Below are 5,793 nucleotides of genomic sequence, written 5' to 3' on the forward strand. Positions count from 1 at the left end.
TTAAGATCCAAACCGTACCAATGTTGTACCTGACATCCTTCACGCAGCTCCCTCATCTTCAGAAAAACAATTATAATTCTTCATTTTGAAGCAAGGTTGTGTGACTTTCCAGTGACTTCCAGGCATTTGGTAAAGAACAGCTTTGTTCAAAGTAAGCTGATGAACACAGCAATTTCTTCATAACAGCAACTGGTTAAAAAAATAAAATAAACCCATATCCAGCTTTGCAAAGGGAGTTATTTGTTTTCATGTTTTGTATTTGGACTTGCAACACATCGAGGGGTGATATTTTTCAATGTTTTGTGTGTCACTTAACATTTTTGAAAATAAAGCCTTATAAGCTGTGAAACAATATGAAATCCTGATCCTATCTCTGTAAAATCTGATGGGTGCACATTGATAGACAAGGGTGTGGAAAGTTACACTGAAGGTGGCAATAGGAGTTGCCTCTGCATGGGTGGAATTAGAAGGATTGTTGACTTCATTTATTTATTTGAATACATGATAAAGGAAGTTCAAGCAGTAAGATGGCTGCAGAGCGAAGAGGAAGTTCACCTCTTACACTCGTTCTCAGTCCACTCGCCAAAGGCAGTTATGTGGATATGTATTCTTCCTGAAATATTCCTTTCATACACAATCGTGTATCAAATCGTGTATGGAAAAAAAAGTCTGCTCATCGTGTAGTGTGTGTTTACATACAAATGCACTTATTTATGTAGTTATGGGTATTCTTCATGGTCTTTTTCCATATCTGAGTTTTCCAGCTTTTTATCATTATACATTTCTTTTTATTTTCTTCAAGTTCTGGGATAAATGTGCAGGCTTGTTACATACCTATACATGTGCCATGGAGGTTTGCTGCACCCACCAACCTGTCATCTAGGTTTTAAGCCCAGCATGCATTAGGAATTTGTGTGAATGTTCTCCCTCCCCTTGGCCCCCACTCCCTCCCCAACAGGCCCTGGTGTGTGATGTAAACATACGGGATGCTTCACGAATTTGCATGTCATCTTTGCACAGGAGCCATGTTAATCTTCTCTGTGTTATTTCAGGGTTAGGATATTGCCGAAGTGAGCACTATATATTAATTTTTAATAGAATTTTTTCAAAGGTCCGAAAGGTTTGGGGAAACCTGGAAAACCATGAGAGTTACCATATTCCTCAATTTTCACATTAATTACGTCTGCTCCGTTTATTTGTGCTATTTGGCAATCTTTTTCAGGATGTTTTAGGATCTGTAAGTTGTTTATAATTCAGTGTTTTGTGCCACAAGATAACATTTTGATACAATATTTGTAATTTTTGCATTGGCACAAGTCAGTTTGTATATCTACTGTATTCGTCCAGTGACCTATTATGAGGTGCAATGGATTTTTTGTTGGTGGTTTTTTTTTTTTTTTTTTTTTTTTTTTTTTTTTTTTTTTTTTTTTGAGATGGAGTCTCACTCTGTCGCCTAGGCTAGAGTGCAGTGGTGCCATCTCCACTCACTGCAAGCTCCGCCTCCTGGGTTCACGCCATTCTCCTGCCTCAGCCACCCGTGTAGCTGGGACTACAGGTGCCTGCCACCGTGCCCAGCTAATTTTTGTATTTTTAGTAGAGACGGGGTTTCACCGTGTTAGCCAGGGTGGTCTCGATCTCCTGACCTCGTGATCCACCCGTCTCGGCCTCCCAAAGTGCTGAGATTACAGGTGTGAGCCACCGCGCCCGGCCTTGTTGGTGTTTTTTACTTTTTGTTATTGTGAACAATACAGAAAGAGAAAAATGGGTTGGCTGAAAATGGATTTGGCGTGAAAAGGCAGGGGGAAAATGTGAAGAATTTTGAAAAAAACATACAAAAGTGCTTAAAGGTAAAATAGATTATAAAACCAGCCCTTGTTGTATTAAAATTAATGCACGAGCCGGGCGTGGTGGCTCACGCCTGTAATCCCAGCACTTTGGGAGGCCGAGGTGGGTAGATCACTTGCAGTCAGGAGTTCAAGATCAGCCTGGCCAACATGGTGAAACTCCTTCTCTACCAAAAATACAAAAATTAGCCAGGCATGGTGGCATTTGCATGCAGTCCCAGCTAGTTGGGTGGCTGAGGCAGGAGAATTGCTTGAACCCAGGAGGCAGAGGTTGCAGTGAGCGGAGATTGCACCACTGCACCCCAGCCTGGGCGACAGAGTGAGACTCTGTCTCAAAAATAATAATAAAACTAATGTATAAGACTAGATGGTGATGATTGAGAGTCCTTGTTGACCAAATTGTTTGTTTTCTTTTCCAGCAGTCCCAGAGCATAGCCATATGGTTGGAGAGACTAATCAAAACTATTGTCCCAAAGGCTGTATCCCAGCCCTTTCAGAAGCCAAGGCAGGAAGATGGCTTGAGCCCAGAAGTTCAAAATTGCAGTGAGCTATAATTGCACCACTGCACTTCAGCCTGGGCAACAGAGCAAGACCCCAACTCTTAAAAAAAAAAATCTGCCCATCAAAAGGTGCCGTAAGTGCTTTTTGCCTATGCCAGCGGGCTTCACCTCAGTAGGCTATAGGAGCAACTTGTTCCTGCCCCTTCCCCTCCCAAACAACCTTTCTTTCCTAGGGTGACAGTAGGGGGGCCTCTGGTTTGCCAGAAAAACAACCAAAGCACATGATACCAGCTGGGCATTATCGGCTGGAGTGTGGGCTGTGGCCAGAAGAACATGCCTGGAGTGTACACGGAGGTGTCCAATTACCTGCTTTGGATCGAGAGGAAGCCTGTGCTGGCAGGGAAGCCTTACAAGTACGAGCCAGACTCTGCGTACGCTTTGCTTCTCTCACCCTGGGCCATCCTGTTACTATATTTTGTGATGCTTCTATTATTCTGGTGATTAAACACCACGTTGTCTCAAAAGTCAAGCGTCCTTCTCAGTTTGTGCACTAAGGTATAGGGCAATTCCAGGTTGCAATGAGTGGCTCTCAGATGATGAGTTGTGCCTGAACCAATCATAGAACTATAGCAGCACTTAAAAGATAGCTAAGACCCAAACGTCACAGCCTATGGGTCACCTGGAACTCAGAAGAGTTGCCACTTTCAGCCTGAGTCCTCTCTAAGAGTTTGGAGGGAGTGCCTTTCCACCAGGGGGATCGCGCTGGGGACCTGGGAAGCAGGAAGCTTGTTCTTTCCTCCTTGCAAACAGGCATCCTTCCAAGGCAGCTTTTATCCTCCAAAAGGGTAGACGGCTCATGAGATAGGAAACATGTTGAACTCTTTCCCGCTTCATTGGTAGCTCATCCCGGAGACCTGCAGATTTGGTTTCCAGAAAGATCCTTGTCCTTCACCCTGCTTGCTCCCTCAGCCACCATCTGGTCCTGAGTCCCCAGTAAAAGTTGCTTTTGGCTCTCAGAGATTATGAGCAACAACTCTAAGATTCAGGATCAGAAGTCATTGAAGCAGAAATGTCCTAGCGTTGGGGTGGAAAAAAAACACACAGCTAGTGAGATGTAGCAATCAAGGTACCTTTGCTTGCAAGCATCAGGAGCTCCAACTGAAGCTTGAAAGGATGTCGGTGGTGCAGACTCGAAAGAAGAGCAGAAACCCTGGGAGCTGCCCCATAAACAGCAGTCTGACAGTCTGATGGACACCAACGGCATCTTTCAGGCCATCTGGACGAGAGGGTGGACTGTCCGTTCTTTATGCAATCATCCTTGAGCAGAAATTTTTCAGTCAGGCACGACATATAAAACGGCATTCTTTACTGAGGCAACTTGGCATATTTTTGAAGAGAGAGAATGAAAAAGCTACGGGGTATTTTTTAAAAATGAGAGCATTTTATATGAGTTTGCCTTAAGTGGAATTCCATGAGCTGTGAACAACAGCAACAAAAACACAGGAAAAGCATCAATCTTTGTGCATATGAATTTGAGAAGAAAGAAAAGATGATGTAAAGAGAGTTCCTTTAGCTTGGCCTTCATCAGCTTTCTCAGAACAGGAGAGCTTGTCCACCATCTGACTCTAGAAAGCATTTAGGTGAGGAAGCACCTAAATGCTTTAGCAAGAAGAATTAGTATATACCTGCAGTGCGTTTTGGTCTAAAGCTGCAGTGGCCACAAGAATTTTGGCAGTAGGGAAGCACAGAATGGTGGCTACACGTAGATGGGGTAGTGTCCCCAAGAAAGGTAGATTTAAAAAGGATTTCCTCTTGTCTCTGAAATAAGAGCAGTGATGATTCCCTGGGCTTGAAGTTCAGAAGGCTGAGGCTAGGAGAGGCCACAGTCTTGTGTCTTCAGCTCAGGCCAGTAGGCAGATAGAAAAGCTGAAATGACCAGACCACTCTACCAAGCTCCTGTGAGAGGCGGTGTGTGTACATGTATGTGTACGTGTGTGCATGTACATGTACATGTGTATGTGTGCAGATGTACTATGTGCATGTATGCTTGTGGGTACTTGTGTGTGCGTGTATGCACTTGTGTGTGTACTGTGTGTTTGTGTGTGTACTTGTGTGTGCATGTATGTGTATGTGTGTGTGTGCATGTGTGTGTTTAGTGGGGGTGCTTCTCTGCCTCCATCACAAAATAGTTGTCAAACTTTCAGATTTTTGCTAATTCTATAAGAAGTGATAACTCAAAGTAGGTTTTTGAAAAAATTGAAATTTGCACAAAGAGAAATATTCTGATCTTAAGTATACAGTGTGAAGAGTTTTAAAAAATGGTTTTAATTTTTATTAAACCCATTTGACCAGTTATTTATTTCATGGTTAGTACATGCTGAATCCTAAGAAATTTTCACCTATTCCAATATTGATATTGTATTGTTTTCTTTTACAAGCTTTATTATTTTAGCTCTAACATTTAGGTCCATCATCCATCTTGAAATAATTTCTGTGTATGGTGTGATATGGGTCAGGATTCATTTGTTTCATATACACAGCCAATTGAATTGAAAAGGCCTTACTTTTCATTGGATTGCCTTGACATCTTGGTCTAAATCAGTTGGTCTAAATTAGTGTAAGTATAGGTCTGTTTCTTGAGTTATGTCTTTTTTTTTTGCTGACCTGGGTATTCTAGGACTGGATATCTGGTTTGGTTTTTATTTGGTATCTGACCTGGATGTCTTTGTTTCCACTTGGAAGTGGCATACAGATAGTCGGTAAAAATAGCTATTTAAGGCAAGCTTTTGGTAGCCCAAGTGGTTGCTGCTATTGGCCATTACAGTGGGAACAAGGAAGACAAGTGCTAGAGTAGGTAGTGAGGCAGACATGAGCAGAGCAGGAGAGGGCCCGATCCCTCAACGAGGAGGGCAGGTGACCATCAGGTGATGGTCAACAGTTGTTAAGCTGTCTCGTTAAAACAATAATTGGTCACAGCTGGCACCAGGGAACAGCGGCCTCACAGCAGATAGAAAACACCTGAAGCTGGTGATCAGCAGCTTCCCAGTAAGATCTCGGGAGCTGGGTTAGTGGCCCAAGCATGTGCACTAAGAGGCAAAATGGCAGAGTTTAACTGGTATATGACCTTCCTCCAGAAACACCCGACTGATAAGGGAAAAATGCCTCAAGTGAACATGCACACAACTTTAGTCAACACACTGTGCATGCTCACCTCCCAAGTTCTGGCAGGCCACTGGGCATATGGAGAGCCCACCCCCAGGGAAGAATCAGGGAGAAAGATATGCAGACCCCTCAAGCCTGCCAACGTATAAAACCCCAAGTCAAAGGTCAAACAGCACACTTGAATCTCTCTAGTTGCCTGCTTGGCCTCTTCCAAGTGTACTTTACTTCCTTTCTTTCCTGCTCTAAAACTTTTTGACAAGTTTTCACTACTGCTCAAAAACTTGCCT

General features: G+C 43.2%; 1 non-coding gene across 1 annotated transcript; it reads right to left on the bottom strand.

Annotated features, from left to right (window-relative positions):
* Positions 1–975: 975 nt before the first annotated feature.
* On the bottom strand, positions 976–1,077 carry LOC119618950 (U6 spliceosomal RNA). Its single transcript, XR_005235295.2, has one exon. It is a non-coding gene; the product is annotated as a U6 spliceosomal RNA (small nuclear RNA).
* Between the last annotated feature and the right edge of the window lie 4,716 nt (positions 1,078–5,793).

This window comes from Chlorocebus sabaeus, chromosome 8 (genome assembly GCF_047675955.1).
Source record: "Chlorocebus sabaeus isolate Y175 chromosome 8, mChlSab1.0.hap1, whole genome shotgun sequence".
NCBI classification, from domain to species: Eukaryota; Metazoa; Chordata; class Mammalia; order Primates; family Cercopithecidae; genus Chlorocebus; species Chlorocebus sabaeus.